The sequence below is a fragment of the Chiloscyllium plagiosum genome, unplaced genomic scaffold (genome assembly GCF_037043375.1).
Source record: "Chiloscyllium plagiosum isolate Xiang-an unplaced genomic scaffold, Cpla_swu_hap1 HiC_scaffold_7, whole genome shotgun sequence".
Taxonomy (NCBI): domain Eukaryota; kingdom Metazoa; phylum Chordata; class Chondrichthyes; order Orectolobiformes; family Hemiscylliidae; genus Chiloscyllium; species Chiloscyllium plagiosum.
The window spans coordinates 53,959,155-53,985,164 of record NW_028270145.1 but is presented as its reverse complement, the minus strand read 5'-3'; the positions used below and the strand labels follow the sequence as shown (position 1 = coordinate 53,985,164).

Here is a 26,010-nt window from a genome sequence, read left to right as displayed (position 1 = left end):
AAAATATGCTTTTTAACTTTCATCCTTTATTTCCCAGACATAGGACAGATGGTAAATAATAAGTAAACAATAAGAATTTGCAGCTGCAAGGAATATTGTTATGATGGTGGAACTATCTAAAGTGTACATAGTATTCAATGTTAATAAATGCAAGTTGCTGCATTAGGTTAAAGTGATACTTTGAGAAAAATCTGGCTGGTGTAGAAGTGCACAACTAGACATATTAGTTTCAAGTTTATGAGACATTAAAAACACCATCTTAAGTACATAAGGCCTTTACAAATCTAATACAATATGATATTTTATAGTAAAGAGTTGATTTTTTTAAAACAGGACGTAAGGTGAATTGCTAATATAGCAAAGTATAAACTGTCAGCAACAAAAGAGAGGCACTGAAAGAAATAATGAGACATGATGAAACAGATGTAACAGGTAATAGCAATGTTTGTGTAGACAGGACAGAGTTGCCAGTTAAATTATTTCAGGCTATAATGGATCTGCTGAAGATACAAGCCCTGGATAACAGGGCTGTTGCAATTCTTTTACGGCTCAGCAGCTGTGTAAAGATGGTCACACCTATTCAATGAAACTCACATAAGAATGGAACAGGCTTCTGCATCTCAGACATAAGTCTGAAATGATATCTAAAAGATTGAGAATCAGGCTACACAGACGCTGGAGTTGGTCAATTCAATTGATTCATTGAATTTGTTTTTTGTTTACATTTCATGAACACCATATAAAATGGAATTGATAATGTTAATAATAGTTGTATTCCACTTTTTGACTTGGATTATCTTGTTGGATATTTTATAAAATTAGAAAATCATTCACTCCATGCATTATGATTATTTCAACGTTCACATTGAGTTGTTTTGTTTGCACAGGAAATAAAGCAAAATGTTTCTAGTACATATTTTCTTACATAACCTTGAAGCCACAGAGCATTTTTTATCTTTGATTCTACAAATCCAAACTTGTCATCACCTATTGCCAACTTTGCTTGCATTCAGACTCACTTCTGTATTCAGTAACAGTGGGAATGTGCACTGTGGACCTTGATTCTTCACCTGACTTACACAAAAGAACTAATTCCAGGAGATGAATTTAGATTATTGATGATCTGGGTGATACCACTGTAACACAGATTTATACAGGTAACCGATGCTGTGCTTTTGCATTGACTGTAAAAACAAAATGATCTCCAAAATTGCAAATGATGTGCAGTATATGGAACAACAATGATTTCTCTGTTACTGATGAATGTGTGGCATGTGACAGCAATAAGAAAAGCATCATGTTATCTGCTTTCCACACGTTCTATATTTTTCAGAAAAAATCAGATACAAGGGCATGCAATATGTTAGTTTGAATGATTTGGCAGCAGTATCACTTTTGAAATCACCGAAAACAAGGATTTATTTGTGAGATAAAAATGGCTTCCAAACACCTCATCTAAGTTCAATATATAAAATGTTGACTTATACCTCTGTTCTTATAGCATTCTGCAGCAAGTGAATACAAATAGAAAGTAGGTTTATTGTTTATTTAAATATCTTATTCAATGGGCCAGTGCTGTTTTGCAGAGAGTGCAATAAAAACTGAAAGTAAGAATCCTACTTGGCCCAAGTTCATCATGCATGCCCCAACCAGTGTAGTAATGTACTTCAAACAGGCAGAAAATGACTGCTTAGTTGGCTTCAGGCAGGTCAAAATGATTGTGAATACAGGCTGCTGACTGAACCAAGACAAATTGTCGGATGACACTGAAAATGTTTTCCATGTGAGCTGGGAGGCATGGACAGCATAGGTTCAAGAGCCTGCTTGTTATTTTGTGAACACTTGTTTTTCGGTGCACACTTTTAATCTAAAGCTACAAAACCGATGGATGTGAATAGTGCGGGACAATGCAGAACAAAGCTTGCTCGCCACTCAAGTTTGCATGGGAGACAATGAACACAAAAGACCTGCTTCTCAACAAGCATTTTAATTCAGAAAATGAGTAGGCCATGTAGTCTCTCAAATTTCCTCCTCCATTTAATACGGTCATGGTTGATTTGATGTGATATCAACTCTACTTTCCAGTCTACACTATATCCTTTTTACAGACCCACCGGCTCCCACAGCTACCTGGATTACACCTCGTCCTACCCTACCTCCTGCAAAAGTGCTATCCCGTTTTCCCAATTCCTCCGCCTCTGCCATACCTGTTCCCAACCCACCCTCCCCTCCTGGCACCTTCCCCTGCCACCGCAGGAATTGCAAAACCTGTGCCCACATCCCCCCCCCTCATCTCCATCCAAGGCCCCAAAGGAGCCTTCCACATCCATCAAAGTTTTACCTGCATATCCACCAATATCATTTATTGTATCCATTGCTCCCGATGCGGACTCCTCTACATTGGGGAGACTGGACGCCTCCTTGCAGAGTGCTTTAGGGAACATCTCTGGGACACCCGCACCAATCAACCACAGCGCCCTGTGGCCAAACATTTCAACTCCCCCTCCCACTCTGCTGAGGACATGGAGGTTCTGGACCTCGTCCACCGCCACTCCCTCACCACCCGATGCTTGGAGGACGATTGCCTCATCTTCCGCCTCAGAACACTTCAACCCCAGGACATCAATGTGGATTTCACCAGTTTCCTAATTTCCCCTCCCCCCACCTTTCCCCAGTTCCAACTTTCCAGCTCAGCACCGCCCTCATGACCTGTCCTATCTGCCTATCTTCCTTCCCCCCTATCTGCTCCACCCTCCTCTCTGACCTATCCCCACCTCCATCCACCTATTGTACTCTTGGCTACCTTCTCCCCAGCCCCAACCCCCTCCCATTTATCTCTCCACCCTAGATAGATTGTTAATCATTGAAGGGATTAAGGGTTATCAGAATAAGGTAGCAAAGTGGAGTTGAGAGGTGTCCGATCAGCCATGATCAGCCATAGCCTACTTCTGCTGCTACATCTTATGGTCTTATGCATCCAATATGTGTCTTAAATAGGTTATGTGAACCTTAGTGAACTCAATCTTTGTGAGGCGGATTATTTGGTCAGCTGACTGTATTTTCCACAATTAGTTTCCAGTTTCTCTAATGCCTTTCCCAGGTACATTCCACAATTAGATGAGCTGCCACTATCTGATTCATCAAAAGACTAGACCATTTCAGAATCTAAATGGCACGACTGCATTCTGGAATAACTCATCCAGAGTTACAAAGTTAGAGATTTCACACATGCAGGTAGTTGAGGGAAGCTGCAGGTAGTCTTTTAGTAAATGTGTCTTGTTAGTAAGGGCTGCTTTGCTTAGCCTATCTATACAATCTTCCAAAGAGGGTATTGATTAAGAGTTGGCTCTCGTCACCGCATTAACATTTCAGTCGTCAATCCAGAGCCTTCTTTCACATCCACATCAAAGTGAGTCAGTGTGATGCAGCCTGACCTGTCTCTGCATTAGCCCCTAAATGCAGTGAGCAGCCTTGTTAATCTAGTCACTGTTCTGCTAGATGGGTGAATAAGGAGTCTAGGTTTGCTGGCATTTCTGTATCAATTAGCTGCTTGGTAGAGGATTCAATATGGCCTTAAAAATGTCTCCTTGCGATTCATCCCCGTTGTTATGCTCATTTCTCTAACCTGGTGGCAATGTGACAGCCTGGTAACTTCCTGTTCCTTTTTAGTGGTCTTATTGCTTTCTCATGCTACTACGACACCGTCTTTGTCTTTATCTCCAATCTGGGGTCTCAGTCAGATAACTCACTTCCCTAAGCTTCCTGGCAATGCTATAAGGGTTAGTGACTCAGGTCATTATGAGTTTACCTGATACTGTTCGTGACACTAACATGTAATCTCCTGGCTGAAAGGCTTGGACCCTGGCAGATTTGTCTGTCTGTTTGGAAGATTGACTTGGGCCACTTCACAGACTCAAGAAAGCTATGGAGTCTAATATGGATTCTTCACCCTCCTGTTCTGAAAACCTCTCCTTTCAGGGGTATCAGAGGTCCTCGCACTTGGTGTCAATGAACTCACTCAAATAGAGTAAAACCAATGGATTCATGAGGTGAGTCCCTGATAGTGAACAGAAATAAATCCACTCTTATTCCAGAAATGGGCATACATGTGGTAGTTTGCTTTATTGGTTTTTAGAGTCTGATGATACTGTTCTAGTGGTCCTGTGACTGGTTGGTACACCGAAGATATCCAGCAGGACATGCCTAGGTTAACTGTGACTTCCTGGAGTATTTTGGACATTAACTTTCAGGCCTGATCTGTCAGGAGCTTGATAGACAGATCATAAAGGGTGAAGAATTAGGTCAATTCCCTCATCTCTGTCCTGGCAGATGTGGGTCTCAAGGGAGTAATCTCTGGGAAACAGATAACTATGTCCATACTGTTAAGAATATACTGGTAGCTACCACACCTCAAGTTCTTAGACCTATGGGTTCTTGTGGTGCAGTGATAGTGTCCTTACCTCTGGTTCAGAAGGTCCAGCTCTGGAGATGTATCATAACATCCCAGAACAGATTGATTTAAATATCTGGACTGGTAGCAGCATTCCCTCTAAATTTGTTAATTCTCCAAGATCCGTGCACAGCAGTAACTTTAGAAATTAACAGTCAATGCTGTGATCCACGTTGGTATATCAGTCATTGTACAGGGAATGTCAGAGCAATTGCAAACACACACAGAGCTTAGAGGGAATTCTAAAGTAGTCCCCTTTGCTGTGAACAGGGGTCCACTAACACCCTTACTGAATGGTTCCCTAGAAGCTAGCACAGGAATCATAGGAGCAGGTTTGGGTTTTCTTGGTTGGTAGCAGCACAATTAGTTCTTATGGACGTGGATCACAGAATACTAGGTGCTGAAGTTGCTGCTGCCCATGGATCTCGGAGGTCTGTGCAGAGAAAAACAGTTCAGAGGGAATGCTGCTAGCAGGCCAGGTATTTAAAACAACCTGCTCAGGGATGTTATGACACACATCTCCTGAGTCTGGTGAGACTTGAACCTCGGATCTTCTGACGCAAGGAATTTATTACATCTTTGAGGTTTTTTTAGACTCCTGGTAAAGGTTTTGAATAACCAGACTGGAAGGTCTTCTACTTGTAGTCTGACCTTAGCCTCCATGGGCTGAGCTTGTCTGACCAGAAGCTGCAAGACCACAAAGTCAGGGAAAATATGAAGCACTCCAGTTGTTTTATCTTCTTGACCTCAGTGAGTTTCTCAGAGACTACAGTGAATGCAATTATCTTTGATCCCACCAGGTTATTGTTAAGGGATGGAGTTAATAGCCTTGTGGCATTACTCCAGAGGACCTGGTTCAAATCCTGCTGTGTAAATGGTGGAATTTGAATGCAATAAAAAATTGGAATGAACAGTCTAACAATAATCATGAAACTATTATGCTGATTATTATGAAAAAACCCCATCTAATTCACTAATGTTCTTTAGGGAAGGAAACTGTCATCCTTTCCTGATATTGCCTATATGTGATTCCAGACCGACAGCAATGTGGCTGACTCTTAACTACCCTTTGTAAATTAGGGATGGGCAATAAACACTAGCCAGGTCAGGTATGCCCATATCCTATGAAAGAATAAAATGAAAGGAGCAGCTCCACCACATCCATAGGCAGAATGGGAATTAATCTCCTGACCTAACTTCATACTCCACATTCATCAGGGATAGGGGAATGGCATGTGCCAACCTTCAATCCTTTTGACCAGCACCTTGGCATTTATTGCAGTCTGGTGGAAAGGTCAAGCTATTTTCTGAGCAATAGAGTTTGTCGGACCTCACTAGCCCTTAGTATCACTACAGGCTTGCCTCATCCTGGGGAAATCTTGGTAACTCTCAGGAATTTGTTTAACCTCAATTACACTCTCAGGAGTTCCTTTCTGGGATTTTCATACACAATCAGAGCCATAACTTGGTCTGGTATCCTGACTCCCATTTTCTTTCCACAGAATGTGCATGCCTCCATTAATCCAACCTTTTTTTTTCCCTGTAGCCTCTTGTAGTTGCCTGGCAATAACCTGCATTGTGGCAATTAACACAAACAAGCCTATTGAATACACATTTCGTCTTAGCCCCATCCTTTATCTCCTGAGGAGAGCTGCCAGCATTTCTCCCTCTCGCCAAGGTGTTCAGTTCCCTATCACTCTCCTGCATCTATCCTTTCTAATTGCTTGGAGGTTACTGGGTAAGGGTTTCTTTTGGTTCAACTCATAATTATCTGGTCATCAGCCAGTGTGGCAGCTTGCCTTGACCCAGTCACTTTCTGTTCCTCAAGGTGTGTTCTTATTGGAAAGGAGATGGAGTTTATAAACTCCTCAAAGAGATTTACTTCACAGAGAATGTTATTAGCAGCATCTGTCTTAAGTGTCCTTACCCTTGGTCAACAGCAAGCTGCTTAAGCCTTTCATATTCTAGGTGCATCTGATTTCCATTTCCTGAGGGTGTGGAATTTTTAATGATGTACACCTCTGTCAATAACTGATATGCAGTAAAGGCAACCATTTTTAAATGCTTGTAATCGGTGGCACTTTCTATAGGCAAGACCAAGTATAACTCATTTGCTTTCCCCAAAAGCTAACTCTGTGATAATAAGGACGAATGTGGGACAGGCCACTTCAACCAACATGCTACTTGCTCAAGAACGATAAAGAAAGTTCCTACCACTGTTCTGGCAAACCTGGGAATTAAATGAACAAATTAAATTGCCTCTGCCCTCAAGTCTGAGCCAGTTGTATCTTCTTGAGACACAGTGGTGGTCCTTATTCAAACTCTTTGTTTTATCACTTTTTCTGAAATTATCTCTTTTTTTTCTCTGTGCTCTACCCTCCCATTCCCATTTCTCACTCTCTTTCTGTTTCCTTGTCTTTCTTCTTCCTGAAATTCTAATTTTAACCTCTCTACCATTACTCAAACATTTCATTGTGTTCAATTTCGACCTCTGAACTCGTGGCTACCCTTTTAAAATTTCAGATTTTTTGGTTTCAGGTGAAATTCTAATCCCAAGCAACTCACTAACCCTTCAACTGTTTGATGGACAGAACTTTTCCATCTACAAAAGGAACTGCCCTTAATTCTGCAAACAACGCACTGGTAGTGAATGCAGACATTTCTCTACTGTAATGCAATCACAAGAAAGCCTTTTGGAATTTTCTCTGTTAAATGTTGGATTCATGGTGACAATTTACTAATTCTATTCCTTTTGTTTCATCTGATGGATCAAATCATAACACGAGTCCCCGGTTTGTTATGAGCAGACCATGGGTGATGTTCCCCAATTTGTTACGGTTGGAAACAGGATACCTCAATCTCCCAGGTGAGGTGCGATGAGACCACTCCCATTGGCTGTTCTCACACTTCCTCTGTTGAAAGTAGCATGGTTAATTTTGAATTTAAGTTTTAAAAGGAGCCAATTTAACTAAGCTGTCATGAATTAACAAAAAGAGTGAGTTTATTAATTACTAAACGTGAGAAGAAATGGTCACACAGTGCAGATACACACAGTAGAAATAAGGAGTGATTATAGAAAGATAAAAGTAAAATAAAGATATATGGAACAGTCTCTGACTTGTTCATGAAGATCAGGTAAGGTGATGTTGAGGCTGAGTATTGAGTGATTCCATTGGAATTGATGTTGACAGTTGAGTAGTCAACTTCTAGATTGTTTGTTGATAGGTTGGCAGAAATGCTGTTCAGGAATTCCAGCATTAGTATCTATTAAAGTATTTCTCTTTGTTTTGCCTGCAGTACAGGAGTGTTTAAAATAACCATCTTCAAAGCTGTGGACATCACTGCACTCCAGCCCACACATTACAGCACCTGGCCAAAAACAGCACACACCGACCAGAGGAGAAGTCAGCTTTGCCCTTTTTTGTATATTCCAGGACCTTAAAACAGACATGTCTGCAACAAGTGGTTTTCTGCTGAGAGGGGGATAGTTAGCCCCCTCATGTCTCTTCTTGATTTACTCTCTCCCTTAGTTTCCCTGATTCTTTACAGATGCAACATTCTATGGGCTTCACACACGACTTTGCCAGGCAGTCACTGAATTTACATTCGCATTGTTTTTACTACAGTAGTCCTCTTTAAAAAAAACACATGTTTGAATTAAAAGTAAAAACTGTACATACATACTTTGGGTTTCTAATTCATCATTGTAATAGTATAAAAATTAATAAAATACAGCAAATGAACTTGCGACTAGGGAAATGGGTATGAGCAAGGGCTTTAGATACCTGTAACATTGGGACTTGGTCTAGGGCAAGTGAGGCCTTTACAAAGTGAATAGGCCACACCTTTGCAGGACCAGGATTAATATTCTCGTAGGGAGATTTTCTAGTGGTAGAGGGGACAGTTTAAGTTCACTTGTCAGAGGAGTAGGAATCTGAGAAAGAGTTCTGATAAGAGTGAAGCATAGCTGGTAATAGGAAGTAGTAAACAAAAGTGAAAGACAGCAGAAACAAATACCAGCACCAAATAAAGTAAAAAGACAGAATAATGTTAAAAAGAGAGAAGTAAAGTCATTCTATTGAAAAGCATGCAAAAATTATGGCAAAGATCAAAGTAAACATTGGGGAAATCTAGTTGCCATTGTACAGATATGACTGCAGACTGGCCAATGATATTCAAGGAAATTCTACATTTAGGAAGGACAGAGAGAAAGGAAAATGGAGTGGACTGGTGCTGATAATAATGGACTAGATAATTGCATTAGTCAAAGAGATTGGTTGGACAGTTGGTTTGTGATGCATAGCAATACCAATAATGTGGCTTCAATTCTCACACTAGTTGAGGTTAACATGAAGCACTCTTTGTGATCTCTCCCCTCACCTGTGGCGTGGTTACCCTCAGGTTAAACCTCCACCAGTCCTCTCTCTTTCTCTCTCTCTATAATGAGAGAGCAACTCTATGGTTTGGTAAGACTGTGACGACTTCAGCTTTTACTTTTAACAAAGTCTGGCTAAATCTAATGAGAAAGTGAGGACTGCAGATGCTGGAGATCAGAGTCAATAGTGTGTTGCTGGGAAAGCATAGCAGGTCAGCCAGCATCCGAGGAGCAGGAGAATCGACGTTTCCAACATAAGCCCTTCCCAAAACATCGATTCTCCTGCTCCTTGGATGCTGCTTGACCTCGAATGAGGACCAATACTGTGCCAGATAAAATCCTGGAATGAGTACCAGGTAGTTTACTAGAACGGTGTTGAGGAACCAACTAGGGAACAGGCTTGTTTAGATCTAGTATTGTGCTATGAGAAGAGGCTAATTAACAATCTTGTTATAAAAAACCTTTCAGAAGGAGCGACTATAGTATGACAGAATTTTCCATTAAGTTTGAAAACAAAGAAACATAGAAAATAGAAGCAGGAGGAGGCCCCTCAAGCCTGGTCTGTTATTTTATATGATCATGACTGATCATCCAACTCAGTACCCTGTTCCCACTTTCTTTTTGATCCCTTTATTCCTAAGAACATAGGAAGCGGCATAGTGGTTAGCATTTTTGGAGATTAGAAAAATTAGAGCATATGAAAGGGAGTAAGATATTAGAATGGATTGGATTTAGAGGTGGGTGGCAAATGTAACAGTTTCATGTTGAAGGATGACACAAAACTAGATGAGAATGTGAAAGGTAGAGATGATGCAAAGAGACTTGAAAGGGATTTAGGAAAAAGTGAGGACTGCAGATGTTGGAGATCAGAGTCAAAAGTGTGGTGCTGGAAAAGTATCCACGGAGCAGGAGAATCAACGTTTCGGGCATAAGCCCTTCATCAGGAATGAGGCTTGTGGGCCAGGGGTCTGAGAGATAAATGGGAGAGGGGTGGGGCTGGTGGAAAGGCAACAGAGAATGCAATAGGCAGATGGAGGTGGGGAAGAAGGTGATAGGTAGGAGAGGAGGGTGGAGTTGATGGATGGGAAGGATTATAGACAGGTCAAGAGAGCGGTGCTGAGTTGGAAGGTTGGGACTGGGATAATATGGGGGAAGGGGAAATGGGGAAACTGGTGAAGCAGAGGATTTAGATAGACTGAGTAGTGGGCCAAAGCATGGCAGGTGGAGTATATGATGTGGATGTGTGTGAGATTATTTACTTTGTTAGGAAGAACAGGAAGAGCAGGGTATTTCTTAAACTGTGAGAGATTGGGGAATATTGATGTCCGAAAGGATTTGAGTGTCTTGTTCAAAAGTCATTGAAAGCAAACATGCATTTACAGCAAGTAATTAGGAAGGGACATGATACGTTGTTTTTTTTAATCACAAGAACATAAGAGTTAGGAGCAGGAATAGGCCATCTGGCCGTTTGAGCCTGCTCTGCCAATCAATAAGATCATGGACGATCTTTTTCATGGACTCAGCTCCACTTACCTGCCTGCTTACCATCATTTTTAATTCCTCTGCTATTAAAAATCTATCTATCTTTGCCTTAAACTCATTCAACGAAGCAGCCTCAACTGCTTGACTGGGCAGGAAATTGCACAGATTCACAATCTCTGGGTGAAGGAGTTCCTCCTCAGCTCTCTTCAAGGTTTGTGTATTGGAGAAAAGATGTCTTGCTTCCATTGTGCAGATCCTCAGTGAGACAACACTTAGAACATTGTGTACAAATTTAGTCCCCTTGCCTAAGGGAGGATATACTTTTCAGAAAGAGCATACAGTGAAGGTTCACCAGACTAATTCCTGAAGTTGTGGGAATAGCCTATGAGGAGAAATTGAGGAGACTGGGCCAATGTAATGAAAGGTGAGTAAAGCTTACAAAATTCTCTCAGGACTGGAAAGGGTGAGTAACAGGAAACAGTAGCAGTGAAGATGAGAGCAGAAAATGCAGGAGAAACTCAGCCAGTCTGGCAGCATCTGTGGAGAGAGAAATAAGTTAACTTTTCAAGTCCAGTGTGACTCTTCATATTTTCAGTATCTGCATTATTTGCTTTCATTACAGTAATGGTGAATAGTTCCTTTTCTGACTGAGGAAGCTGTACAATGGGGTTCTGAGAGGTTGATACCAGTATCAGTGTGTTACTTAATACATACTTAATAATTTTGACTTGTGTATACAAAGGACAGTTTCAACGTTTGTAAATGGCACAGAACCTGGAAGAATTATGAACTTTGGGAAAATAATGAAAGACCTCAAAAGTCATAGATAGGCTGATGGAATGGTTGATCATGTGGTAGATAAAAAGTGAGGACAGGGGAACTTGATCATGCTGTTGTGACTGATGGGAAGTGACAAGGACGGATGCGGTTGAGGGCCATGTCAACCATAGTGGGTGGGAAACCACGGTTATGGAAGAAGCGAGCCATGTCAGCAGCGCTGTTTTGGAAGGTGGAATCGTCCGAACAGTACCTCCTGTACCCTTTCAAATTGCGCATTCCAGAACCTAACTATTTACTGTATAAAAATGCAAAGTGTGTAATGTTACTAGGTACAAGAGCAGTGAAATATGTACACAATTCATTGGAGGTGGCAGAGCACATCAATAAAGTCATTAAAAAGTCATAAGTGATTGTAGATTTTATAAAAAAGAAGCATGGAGTTTAAAAACAAGCATTAGTTTGACCTCAGTTGGATTATTGTGTCAAATGTTTTGCACCATAATTAAAGAAGGTTGTGAAATCATGAGAGAGAATACATAAAAGATTCCCTAGCTTCCCTGGAATTCAAGGGTACACCTGATCAAGTCCCAGGGATTTATCCACCTTTGTGTTTTAAGACATCCAGCACTTCCTCCTCTGTAATATGGACATTTTTAAAGTTGTCATCATCTATTTCCCCACATTCTATATCTTCCATGTCCTTCTCCACAGTAAACACTGATGCAAAAAACTCATTTAGTATCTCCTCCATCTCCTGCGGTTCCACACATAGGCAGCTTTGCTGATCTTTGAGGGGTCCTATTCTCTCCCTAGTTACCCTTTTGTCTTTAATGTATTTATAAAAACCCTTTGTATTCTCCTTAACTCTATTTGCCAAAGCTACCTCATGTCCCCTTTTTGCCCTCCTAATTTCCCTCTTAAGTATACTCCTACTGCCATTATAGTCTTCTAAGGATTCAGTCAGTCTTTGCTGTCCATATTTGACATATGCTTCCTTCGTTTTCTTGACTAAAACCTCAATTTCTTTAGTCATCCAACATTCCCTACTCCGAACAGCCCTTCCTTTCACCCTAACAGGAACAAACTATCTCTGGATTCCCCTTATCTCATTTTTGAAGGCTTCCCATTTTCCAACTACCCTTTTACCTGCAAACATACGCCCCCAATTGTCTATGCAGATGACGATAAAATAAATTACTAGATTATGCAAAAAGGACTTTGTGGTGACTGGGTGAGCTGATCCTGTGTGGAACCAGCAGAGATTTAACAATTTGAATGGCCTTTTTCTGTGTGGTACACATTCTATGAATGTAGCAAAGAATTTCATATATGCATTTCTCATTTTGCCAGAACATGGTGATGTACATATGGATGCTAAACCTGACTAATATCTTGCAACAACAATTGGATTGTAATTCAAATCTAGGGGATATATCTGTTGTTCTTAGAAAATGGTTGGTACAGCAGACAAAATCACATACAGTACTTACATCTCCAATGGAGCAGATTTATTTGCCGCATTACAACAATAATATATATTCATATAATGTGCAGGTTTTTTAAGGGAAGAGTCTTCTTCTGATATAAATTGAAAAAGTTCAGAAACGATTTACAAGGATGATGCAGGATTTGAGCTATGGGGAGACACTGAATAGGCTGAAGGTTTTTGCCCTGGAGTGTCAGAGGCCGAGGGGTGACCTTACAGAGATTTATAAAATCATGAGAGGCATGATAGGGTGAATAGCCAGTCTTTTTCCCAAAGTAGGGGAGTGCCAAACTAGAGGGCATAGGTTTTGGTTGAGAAGGGCAATAGTTAAAAGGGACCTGAGGGGCAACCTTTTCATGCAGAGAGTGGTGTGTGTATGGAATGGCTCACTAGAAGAAGTGGTGGCGGCTGGTACAATTAAAACACTTAAAAGGCATCCTACATGAATAGGAAGGGTTTAGAGGGATATGGGCTAAATGCTGGCAAATGGGACTAGATCAGTTTAGGATATCTGGTTGGCATGGATGGGTTGTACCAAACAGTCTGTTTCTGTGCTGTATAACTCTATAACATTGCTACAGGAAATCTATTTGTGGAAGTAGCTGTTACTTATTTGCATTTTCATTGTTGTACCTTCTTCAGATGGAGTCAGGTGCAACCATCAGAAAAGCCAATCAGGTAAGTGGCCATGAGGTGCCTCATGTGGTGCCACTCAATAATGGTTGTGCAGAGATGACCAAGAGGACATCATTACACATGGCTGCAAGGCTCTGATCAGGAGACATTAAACTTGAGCGCAAGTACAGAGGGATCTGGAACCAAATGTTTCCCTGTTACTGATCTATCTTTGGAGACCCTCAGCATCTCTGCATACCCATGATCATAATACATGAAGGCTTTCATCAAAACAGGTGCTCACAAGTCCCTCATTTTACAGACACTAACCTCATTAAATTTAACATTTGGCTAATGTCAGCAGTGGTATTGAAGTAAGTGGAGTTCATAGCATGTTCTTCTGCTAAGCATAAAAGGAAATTTGAATATGACAAATTAATATCATCCAGAGAATCCAAAGACATTATTGATGACCCTTTAGATCCGTTGATCCACAATGTTGATTACAGTTGTGAAGTCACCAAGTCTTTAGCCTGTCACTTATCTGAAGTAGCTTCCCTGTTTCTTGCTGGAGTCATAGAGATGTACAGCATGAAAACAGACCCTTCAGTCCAACTCGTCCATGCAGACCAGATATCCCAACTCAATCTAGTCCGACCTGCCAGCACCTGGCCCATATCCCTCCAAACCCTTCCTATTCATATACCCATCCAGATGCCTTTTAAATGTTGCAATTGTACCAGCCTCCACCACTTTCTCTGGCAGCTCATTCCATACACGTACCACCCTCTGTGTGAAAATGTTGCCCCTTAGGTCTCTTTTATATCTTTCCCCTCTCACCCTGTATGCCCTCTAGTTCTGGACTCCTTGACCCCAGGGAAGAAACTTTGTTTCTTTATCTTATCCATGCCCCTCATAATTTTGTAAACCTCTATAAGGTCACCCCTCAGCCTCCGATGCTCCAGGGAAAACAGCCCCAGCCAAATCAACCTCTCCCTCTAGCTCAAATCTTCCAACCCTGGCAACATCCTTGTAAATCGTTTCTGAATCCTTTCGAGTTTCACAACATCTTTCCGATAGGAAGGATACCAGAATTGCACACAATATTCCTACAGTGGCCTAACCAATGACCTGTACAGCCGCAACATGACCTCCCAACTCCTGTACTCAATATTGTGTCCAATAAAAGAAAGCATACCAAACGCCTACTTCACTATCCTATCTATCTGTGACTCCACTTTTAAGGAGCTATGAACCTGCACTCCAAGGTCTCTTTGTTCAGCAACACTCCCTTGGACCTTACCATTAAGTGTATAAGTCCTGCTAAGATTTGCTTTCCCAAAATGTAGCACCTCACATTTATCTAAATTAAACTCCATCTGCCACTTCTCAGCCCATTGGCCCATCTAATCAAGATCCTGTTGTAATCTGAGGTAACCTTCTTTGCTGTCTACTATTTTGGTGCCATCTGCAAACTTACTAACTATACCTCTTATGCACACATCCAAATCATCTTTATAAATGATAAAAAGTAGTGGACCCAGCAGATCCTTGTGGCACTCCACTGGTCACAGGCCTCAGTGGCACTCCACAGGTCACAGTCTGAAAAACAACCCTCCACCACCGCTCTCTATCTTCCACCTTTGCACCAGTTCTGTATCCAAATGGCTAGCTATATGTATTGTTAATTGTCTTCTCTCTCCCTAGAAACAGTTTGCTTATGTTGCTTTGACTCCTTCTTCCCAAGGATGGGTAATTGGCATATCACTTTTAATTGCTTTATAATGGATCCTTCTTGTCCCTTTTTTGTCAGGAAACAGTTTATTCCAGAAAGAGCTATTGCTGGTCCTTTCAATCCCTGAACAGTTATTAATGTTTTCACTGTCCCTACTCTTTGTTCATTACTTTAATATGATGAATAAACAATAGTATAACTAGCCATTTTCCACTGTATCTGTTCAGATCCAAGGTGAGTTTAGATTCCCCACAGTGTGGAAACAGGCCATTTGGACCAACAAGTCCACACCAACCCTCCAAAGAGTAACCCACTCAGACCCTTTTCCCTTTGACTAATGGACCTAATGCTACGGGCAATTTAGCATGGCCAATTCACCTGACCTGCACATCTTTGGACTGTGGGAGGAAACTGGAGCATCAGAAACCCACGCAGACATGGGAGAATGTGCAAACTCCACACAGACAGTCGCCTGAGGCTGGAATTGAATCTGGGTCCCTGGCGCTGTGAAGCAGCAGTGCTAACTACTGAGCCACCAACCCGCCCATAAAGTTGCTACACCATGTACAGTTTAAGCAAAATGCATCATTTCATTATGTAATACAGATATACTCAAACCAATAATCAATAAATAAATTGCAAAATAATGATCAAGAAATAAATTACAAAAGAAAATGGGGTAATAAGCATGCCAATAAAGGCAGTAACCTATTATTGTGAAATGACACTACACTATACCCATTGCAGTTTTAAGATTGGCATGTCTAAACTGATCTAATTCCATTTTCAGTTGCAGCTTTTGTTGCTGATACCAACAGCAAAACATAATCATAATAAAAACAAGATATATCCAAGTACATGGAACAATAATAGGACTGCATGGACCAGTTGGATTGAAGGGTCTCCTTCCATACTGTATCTCTCTATGACTAAGGTAAGAAATAATATGAACGCAGGTGAGCATGTGATTATACTTGCGCAATTCCAGGTATTGTCCCATCATATCATTACTCCATTCTTTTGTTAATCTCCTTAACTCACAAATAAAAAAGATTTAAAGTTCCTGTCCATCAGCTAAATCCCTCAAATTAGTGTCATCAATCTATGTAGGAATTTCTTCCTTCTTCATTTGATTTATATTTTCTCTGTGCTGACTTAACATTGCCATATACTGTAGAATACACAAAGTTACATTTATTCAACGTTGATCACTCTTGTTAACTTGTTAATCGCACCTGCATGTGATGTTAACGGTATGAAATGTTGCATTGTTAGCGGTGTTCCCTTCTTAATTATAAAGTCTAGTATCATCCTTTGCTGCACCTAATATGCGTTTAACTTGAGAAGTTAATTGATATGGTCAATCACTTAAAGCACTGATATCTAGGCCATTAACTGTAGAAACTGTAGAAACTGCACAAGCCATAAAAATACATTATTTTGAGCCCCAAATGTTTTTAATTGATTCACATGGTACTATCTTGTTTTACTAATATAAATATGCATTCTATCAGGATAAATGTCTGAGGAGGTCAGGAACTCTTGAGGATGACTAACTGTGTTGGCTGCAGCTGTTAATTCTGCTGCTTGTGTGCTCATAGTGCACTGCAAATGCCTGCAGCATCTCCTGCACTTCTTATTTTTCCTTGCAATTTTGTAACCCTCCTGATTAAACAATGCCTTGACCAACACCTTATAAATGCTAGGTAAAGGTCTTGGATACCATCATGGTAATGGAATTCCTGAGAGATTCAGAATTACCAGTACCAACTCATGGTGAACATTTTGATACAATGGTTTACCCATGCTTCACATAACTATCCCTCCTCTAGGTCTTTCTTTTCCTAATGACTCTCTACGTTAGCACAAATGGACTTGACTTCTATGTTACCACTGCACCAAAAATTAGTGCATGATGTTGGAGGCGGAGATGTCTCCAAATGCTGTCAGTCTGTACACAACAATGTTTGATTATTTGTAGATTAGCACACAGTCATCATATTAACCAGTACAAAAACTGTAATAGGTCCAGCTGATGGACCAGTCAAATAGCCAGACTTTTACCGAGGAGACGACAACCGTATTAGCATCATGATCCCCACAGAGACATGGAGAGGCTCACATCGTACACACCATGCCCACTTCCACTGAGAGATGGATCCCAGCTGCTGATTCTGTACTTCATGTGCACAAGCCATAAAAATACATTATTTTGAGCCCCAAATGTTTTTAATTGATTCACATGGTACTATCTTGTTTTACTAATATAAATATGCATTCTATCAGGATAAACGTCTGAGGGGGTCAGGAACTCTTGAGGATGACTCACTGTGTCGGCTGCAGCTGCTAATTCTGCTGCTTGTGTGCTCATAGTGCTTTGTAATTTTAGGTCCCTTTAGGGTCAACTGCAGCACAAAACATGTGGTTCACCCTGATGCAGCAAATTGTCTGCCAGAAAAGTACTTTTTCTTTTCTCGGTTGTAATATGCAAGCCTTGTAAAATAGGTGTCCATTGGGCTATTCTGTTTTAATATTACCTTCCTTAAGGCATCCATCTGGCAGTAAATGGATAAGGGGATGTTCTATGAGAATGGTAAGAGGATTGAGGCTATTTATGTATGCCAAATGTTATATTGCCCAGAAAACAACAAGCACGTGTTTTTCTTTTACACAATGAGAAACTTTGTTCTATTGTTGTTAATAGCCTGGAGTTGTAAGAGATAGGACCGAAACACTGATGTCCATTTGTAACAGTACAGCTGCTAATGTGATGTAGGTGGCTTCTACTTCTAGCACAAAGGATAGCTCTGGGTCTTAAACCTGTATTGCTGGGGCTTGTTTCAACTCACTGACTGCTTATGTGTGTTGTTCCATCCATACCCATGGAGCACCCTTTTTCAACAGATCTGACAACAGGGACTGCTTTAGTGATTTTGACAGTACCCCACTAACTCTTAAGGTGCTCACCTCTTTGGGTAAAGGCAGATTACAGATAGCATCAATCTGTTCCCTGCCCATCTCCAATGGACCAAGTGCCAAATAAGAGATTTTCTGTTTCATGATCTGGGCTTTCTTAAGGTTAGCTTCATCCTTGGTTTGTGAGGAGAGTTAAAAATTAATGTAGCAGAACCAGATGATCGTGCTTGGCATCCATCTGTAGCAACAAGTTATCTCCAAAATGTACTAGACAGTTGGGGGTTGGAAAATCTTTCTAATTCCTTTGTTAATCTTTGATGGAATATGGTTGGAGAATTATGGAATCCTTGTAGCAAACAAATCTAAGTTACTGTTGTCCTTGAAAGGTAAACACAAATTGATACTGACATTCCTGCTTTAAAGGATTACAAAGTTAAAAATCACACAACACCAGGTTATAGTCTAACAGGTTTATTTGGAAGCACTAGCTTTCGGAGCGACACTCCTTCATCAGGCACAATCACCTGATGAAGGAGCGGCGCTCCGAAAGCTAGTGTGCTTCCAATTAAACCTGTTGGACTATAACCTGGTGTTGTGATTTTTAACTTTGTACACCCCAGTCCAACACCGGCATCTCCAAATCATGTGGACTATCAAGGAATTGACCAAAATTCATTACTATTATCCAGGACAGAGAAATATTTTGCCTGAGGTGTTTATTTCATCATAATCTTGGGACTGGTGGCTGCAGTGGATGCTGCGCAAGGAGTGGTTTTAATTAATGTTTTAAAGTCAATTGTCAGTCAGCAGGAGTTATCCAGCTTCTTAACTGGCCAAATAGTGGAATTGTTAGTAGCAGCTACTGGGTGCAAAATCCTATTAGGCTTAAGCAGACTATTGATTACCTTGGCTACCTCTCATTCCACTTGATTTGGAAAAAGAATATTGTCTCTAAAGCATAGAGTCTGGACCATACCTCACTACTTGCCTGTCATACATCCACAATCACGTTTGAGGGGAATGAACACTTCCGTACACTGTACAATAAGACTCTGAAGAGCTTGATCATCAGTTAGCTCAGAGGGGTTGACCCATCATGCTCCCACTGCACAGATTCGGTGGTTATACCGGTAGGAACCTCAAGGGGTTCCTGTTCCCCTGACTAGGGCATCTGCCAGGTACAGCTGTTTGCCAGATCAAAGGCTAGATCATAGTTTCTCATAAAATCTGAACTCAAAATATGTTCTGCTTCCCGGTCTAGTTCTACCAGGACAACTAAATGTTTACACTGTATATTACTATTCTGAATATGTAACGGTAGGTCTCAATCCCATCTTGCCTTTTACCTGTAAAGCCACTTTAATTATTTACACTGTGTCCGTTTAACTGTAAACCATTGGCTGTGTTAAGGATAGATTGGGACCCTCCAATATCACATTGGACAAAGAACAAGAACAAAGAAAATTACAGCACAGGAACAGGCCCTTCAGCCCTCCAAGCCTGCACCGATCCAGATCCTCTATTTAAACCTGTCGCCTATTTTCTAAGGATCTATATCCCTTTGTTCTCTGCTCATTCATGTCATTGTCTAGGTACATCTTAAATTATGCTATTGTGCCTGCCTCTACCACCTCCACTGGCAACGTGTTCAAGGTACCCACCACCCTCTGTGTAAAGAACTTTCCACGCATGCCTCCCTTAAACTTCTCCCCTCTCACTTTGAACTCGTGACCCCGAGTGATTCAGTCCCTGTCTCTGGGAAAACGTTTCTTGCTATCCACCCTGTCTATACCTCTCATGATTTTGTAGGCCACATTCAGGGCTCCCTCAGCCTCCGTCTTTCTAAGGAAAATAATCGTTATCTACTCAGCCTCTCTACATAGCTAGTGCCCTCCATACGAGGCAACATCCTGGTGAATCTCTTCTGCACCTTCTCCAAAGCATTCACATTCTTTTGGTAATGTGGAGACCAGAACTATACGCAGTATTCCAAATGGGGCCAAACTAAAGTGCTATATAATATAACATGACCTACCAACTCTTGTACTCAATACCCCATCTGATGAAGGAGGACATGTGTCAGCCTTCTTGAGCACTCTATCGACATGCATTGCCACCTTCAGGGTAGAATGGACCTGAACACACAAATCTCTCCGCACATCAATATTCCCCAGGATTTTTCCATTTACCATATAGTTCACTCTTGAAGTGGATCTTCCAAAATGCATCACCTCGCATTTGTCCAGATTGAACTCCATCTGCCATTTCTCTGCCCAACTCTCCAATCTATCTGTATTCTGCTACATTCTCTGACAGTCCCCCTCACTATCTGATACTCCACCAATCTTAGCATCATCTGCAAACTTACTAATCAGACCACCTATACCTTCCTCCAGATCATTTATGTATATCAAAAACAACAGTGGCCCCAACAGGGATCCCTGTGGAACACCACTGGTCATAGTTCTCCATTGTTAGAAACTCCCTTCCACTCTCTGTCTCCTGCTGCCCTGCCAGCTCCCTATTCATCTAGCTAGTATACCCTGGACCCCATGTGACTTCACTTTCTCCATCAGCCTACCATGAGGAACCTTATCAAATGCCTTACTGAAGTCCATGTACATGACATCGACAGCCCTTCCCTCATCAATCAACTTTGTCACTTCCTCAAAGAATTCTATCACATTGTTAAGGTATGCTCTTCCCTGCACAAAACCACATTGCCGATCACTGATAAGCCCATTTTCTTCCAATGTAAATAGAACCTATTCCTCAGTATCTTCTCCAGTAGCTTCCCTACCACTGACATCAGGCTCACCAATCTATAATTACCTGGATTATCCACCAGGAATTTGACAAGGTAGCCTCCTACCTCACCCTTAGCGAGCGGTCATCCCATACTATTCCATTTGGCATTACGCAGCCATTATGTAGAGCCCTGACACTGACAATGTGGGGAGTTATACCCCTGCTCAGTGACTTCCAGTTGCAGTGGCCTGTCTATCAGATAACCTTGGGGAAGGACAATCTTCAGCAAAACGTCCTCTTTGTTCACACTGAATCCACAATGTGAGTGTTCAACCCCTTCCACTAGGGAGTGGAAAAGGTGAGTTACCTCTGCCTCAACTGGAAGCATGAGCTTCATTCCTCCAGACAGGTGGATCCCTCTGAGGCTCCTGTGATTTAACAAGGTTCATGCTTCCCATTTTTTTCTCTCCTTTCCCAAGACAGAGCCATTCATCTAAGGACTCCTGTTTCTGAGGAAGAGTTATTCTCAGGCTCAAAGATTTCAAGGCTTTTCTAGATGCCTCAGTTGAATAGTCAATGTAAGGTTGCAGCTGAGCACTGTGCTGTATATCATCAAAATTGTTTCTTTACTGGGTCCCAAAAATAGTTATAAACTGGGCCCGCAGAAAGGAACCAAATGCTGTTGGGTGCTCCCCTTTCCTTTATTTACATTTACTCAGCCCATCTATGTGGTCCTTTTCATCACATCCTATTGATGTCAGTATTGTCTTCTCTGTATCTGTCAGACATCACCTCCACTCCCTCCACCCCCATACCCTGCACTTTGTGAGAGAGTGTCTTGCATTGAATCACCTGAACTGCCAAGAAAAACTTCACCTCCTCCGTAACCCTGCCTGCTCATGAGTGTCATCACCTGGTGTCAACGGTAGGTACGTCTCTAGCAATATCTCACCTTTATGGTGTCGTGCTGCATGTTCCCATCGTGCAATTCTGTTTGGATATCAGGTTTTTTATTACATTAGATTCCCTATAGCGTGGAAACAGGCTCTTCGGCCAACAAATCCACACCGAACCTCCGAAGAGCAACCCACCAAGACCCAACTCCCTTTAAATAAAGCAATCAGCACTGGCACGGTGGTTCAGTGGTTAACGCTGCTGCCTCACAGCGCCAGGGACCCGGATTCGATTCCAGCCTTGGATGACTTTCTCCCCATGTCTGTGTGGGTTTCCTCCAGGTGCTCCGGTTTCCTCCCACAGTCCAGAGATGTGCAGGTTAGGTGAATTGGCCATGCTAAATTGCCCACTCAGAGGAAAATGGTTCTGGGTGGGTTACTCTTCGAAGGATTGGTGTGGACTTGTTGGGCCAAAGGGCCTATTTCCACACTGTAGGGAATCTATTCACTATAGACAATTTAGCTTGACCAATTCACCTGACCTGCACATCTTTGAGTTGTGGAAGGAAACCCACGGGAAGAATGTGCAAACTCCATACAGACATTCGCCCCAGGCTGTAATCAAACCTGGTCCCTGATGCTGTGAGGCTGCAGTGCTAACCACTGAACCATCATGCTGCCCCAAAAGGTTTACAAAAGGGATTCATTGGGTTTACTGAAGGAGGCTGCTGTAGTGCTTCAGCTTGTCCTCTGGTCCCGATGGGTTTTACAGGAGTCTATTGGGAATGCTCCTTCTTGTCCCCCTGTCCCAGACACTGAGGTGCCTCTGGGAACCAAAGTAAAAGCACATTAGGCAGGGGTGGGTGACTCGTGGTATAAATGCAATAAGCTATAAATTCTGTGTCTTAAGATCTTATACTCTACAACCACCTGATGAAGGAGCAGTGCTCTGAAAGCTAGTGCTTCTAAATAAATCTGTTGGACTATAACCTGGCGTTGTGTGATTTTTAAATATGTACACCCCAGTCTAACACCGGCATCTCCAAATCATGAATATCACTAGCATAGACAGACGCAGAGAACCTTTCTCTGTGTATGGCGGAGGGTCACAGGGGTCGGGATGATAATCACTATTCTCTACCCTGATCTGAATAGTGTATGGTTTTATCCTTAGCTAATCCCTAGTCAGATTCAGCACTTTCACCCCCCAATTTCTATACAGGTTTCTGTACGAACTCTCTGTGGCTGGAAATCTGTGACTTCAAGGCTTCTATTGGTGGAGAAACTAAAGAGTTACATCGAGTCTATCTTCACAGAAGAACATACAAAAAAATCTTCCAGAAATATAAGGTGCCCAAGGGACTTGTGTAACTAAAGATCAAAAAGGTATTAGTATTAATATAAAGGTAGTACTTGAAAAATTAACTGGATTAAGAGTTGATAAAACTCCTCTGCCAGATTAGTTTCATTTCAGATTATTGAAGGAAGCAACAATAGAGATAGTGCATGCATTAGTTGTTATTTTTCATACTTCTACAGATTCTGGAATGATTCCTGCCAATCGGAAGCTAGCAAATGTAAACATAATAGTTGAGAAAGAAGGAGGAATAGAGAACTACAGACTTGTTAGTTTGATGTCTATAGTAGGGAAAATGTTAGAATCTATTATACAGGATGTGATAACTGAACATTTAGAAATTAATGGCAAAATTAGGCAGAGTTAATGTGGATTTCTGAAAGGAAACTAATATTTGACAAAGTTGTTGGTGTTTTTTGAGGATGCTGCTTTTAGTACTATAAAGGAGAATCGGTGGACATGATATATTTGGATTTTCAGAACGCAGGAGGTTAGTAAATAACATTACAGTACATGGGAATATACTAACATGAATTAAAAATTGAATAATAAGACAGAAAGCAGAGAGTAGGAATAAATAGATCATTCTCTGGTCGGCAGGTTGTTGCTACTTGGGTAACGCAAGGATCTGTGCTCGGTGCACAACTCTTCAGAAGCCATACAAATGATTTGGATTTCAGGACCAATTGTAATATTTCCAAATTTGCTGATGAGATTGAGTGGTAACACAAATTGTGAGAAGGACACAAGGAGGCTTCAGGAAGACTTATACAGGCTGAGTGAATGAATTAGGTCATAGTTGATGGAATATGATATGAATTAGTGTGAAGTTATTCACTTCAGTTAAAAAAAAGAAAAGCAGAATATTTCTTAAATGACAACAAGTTGGGAAGTGTGGGTGCCTTAAAGGATTTGGTCCTGGTTCATGAGTCAGTAAAACTAGAAAAAATGTTGCAGCAAGCAATTAGAAAAGCAAACAATATATTAGCATTAATTTCACAGGATTTGAGCACAGAAATAAAGATCTCTGGCTGCAATTGATTAGAGTCATGGTGAGATTTCACCTGCATCGTTTTGGTTTCCTTATCTAAGGAAAGGTATACATGCTATAGTGAAAATACAATACAAGATCACCATATTAATTCCTCGAATGCACAGTTGTGGAAGATCACTTGTAAAATAAATTGAAGGATATAGGAATGGTGCAGGAAGATGACATTGAGGGGATGATGAACCATGATCTTGAATGGTGAGGTTCAGTGGGTTGAATAGCCTCCTCCTGTTCCTATGCTCTTATGAGTCCATGCATGGTTGAAGCTCCTTTGTGCTTTACACTACACTCAAACCTGCGGCGATTTTTAAAAATCTGGCTCTTCATTTAGATAAAAGGTACTAAATATGATTATGACAACAAAACACACTTTGCATCTATTCTTCACTTTACACTTCTCAATTTTTCATTCAAGGATGTAATGGTTTGATAAGGTTTGAAGGGCAATTGAGGATGGACAATAAATAACACCCACATTCAATGCATAGATTTAAAGGAATTCTACCCTGTTCAGTGTAATGCTGTTATTCTATATAAATTGTTCATAAAGATCTTAACAGACAAAATGTTGTTTCTTCACTTTGTGATTTTTGTTCGTTTCTAGTGCTGAATAGAAACATCTGAACAATCTGAACAATGACAGATGAAGTGCAGAATGGCTGTCTGTGATGTTATTGAATATCATGTTAATGCAAGTTCTTATCTCCATTAATTGACAGACGTTAACTCAATTAAACTAAACAATGGAGAGAGAAAAGCATACCAAAGGATTGGAAATACTCAAAGTACCTGTTGAAAAAACAAGTTAGTCAACATTTTGGATCTTAAGACTGTGCTACAGTATGTTGAGGGGAAAGAAGTTTGATTTGACTGTATTTATTCAAAAGTGGAAAAAAGAGCAAGATACATACAATTTTATTACACAGAAAGTATTTTTCTGCTGGTTTTATCTTCGCTGGTTACCGTCAACAAAGATGTATTAGTGGTGACGTTTCCATTAGTGTTTTATATTCAGAGCAATATGAATGCATACTGTAATTACTTTAGTATTCTGCAGACAAAAACCAATTTAATTATCAAATCCCAAGAGTAAACCTTTTGGAATAAATGGGCTATAAGACTCTCAAATCACATGTTATGTTATCCATCATGTATTCATAAACTGAATCCAGAACAATCCTCTTAAAAGCTTGCTGTAAAGACATGGAAATGCTGTACTGAAATATATCCCTGACTACAATATGGAGTGATGTAGAAAGGTTGTTTCAGAGCTAGGAAAAACCATTTGAAAACTAATCCTACCTCAAATTTGATTCATTATGAATCAAATGGAGCAGCTGGGGTTGAAAGGTGAAGATCATAGAAAAACTGGTCAATAAGCATTTGCAAAGAGGTACTAGCAAAATGTATGTTTACATAATTCCACAGAGGCCAGTATCTTGTCACCAAGTCACCCTTTATTTACATGTGGAGAGTCCTTGGCTCCCTCAGAGTGTCGGGATGTCTGGCACTCCTGTTCTTATCTGTCAGCCAGGGCTCCCTGATTGGACCACATTAACAGTCGCAATCAGGGAACGCATTTTCTTTGAGGTCCACCTAGTTGACATTGTTACAGAGACTATATATGGCTTTGCTTTACTTTATCTCCCAACATTCCATGGACTGAACTCAGATTGTACTTTTAGAGCAACATAAAAATAAAGAAATTATTCAATGGTTTTTGTTTTACATCTGCCTCAGTTGGTAGCACTCTCAGAGTCACATGGTTGGAGACTCAAATCTCACCCCAGGCCTCGAGTACAAAATCAAAGCTGACCTTAATACTGGTCTCAGGGAATGATGGAGGCAACATTTTGCTGATGATATGTTAAACTGACTCTCCAACTGACTGCTTGGATGGACAGAAAAAATCCCATGGAATTTACAGCATAGCTATTGTGTTTCAAGCAAGTCAAGGTTAAAGTCTTTGATGGTGAATAATTTCAGGAGCTGGCATTTTTGTACTGGACTTTGCTCTTTTGGTAGCATGGACATTTTTGTGCATGGTGAAGCTTCTGATACTCTGATGTGCTATCCTCTCTGTTCAGCAAGACAGCATCAAGGCCATGCTTGGCTGCTATCT

At 41.0% G+C, this 26,010-nt stretch overlaps 1 long non-coding RNA gene across 2 annotated transcripts; it reads left to right on the top strand.

Moving 5' to 3' along the window:
* Positions 1-1,053: 1,053 nt before the first annotated feature.
* LOC122552015 (uncharacterized) lies at positions 1,054-25,605 on the top strand. Of its 2 annotated transcripts, none has more exons than XR_006312261.2 (6): positions 1,054-1,157; positions 13,216-13,251; positions 15,714-15,857; positions 21,373-21,512; positions 22,703-22,866; positions 24,493-25,605. It is a non-coding gene; the product is annotated as an uncharacterized LOC122552015 (long non-coding RNA). The 2 variants fall into 2 exon arrangements; XR_015757532.1 differs by having other exon boundaries at positions 21,373-21,516.
* Positions 25,606-26,010: the final 405 nt, after the last annotated feature.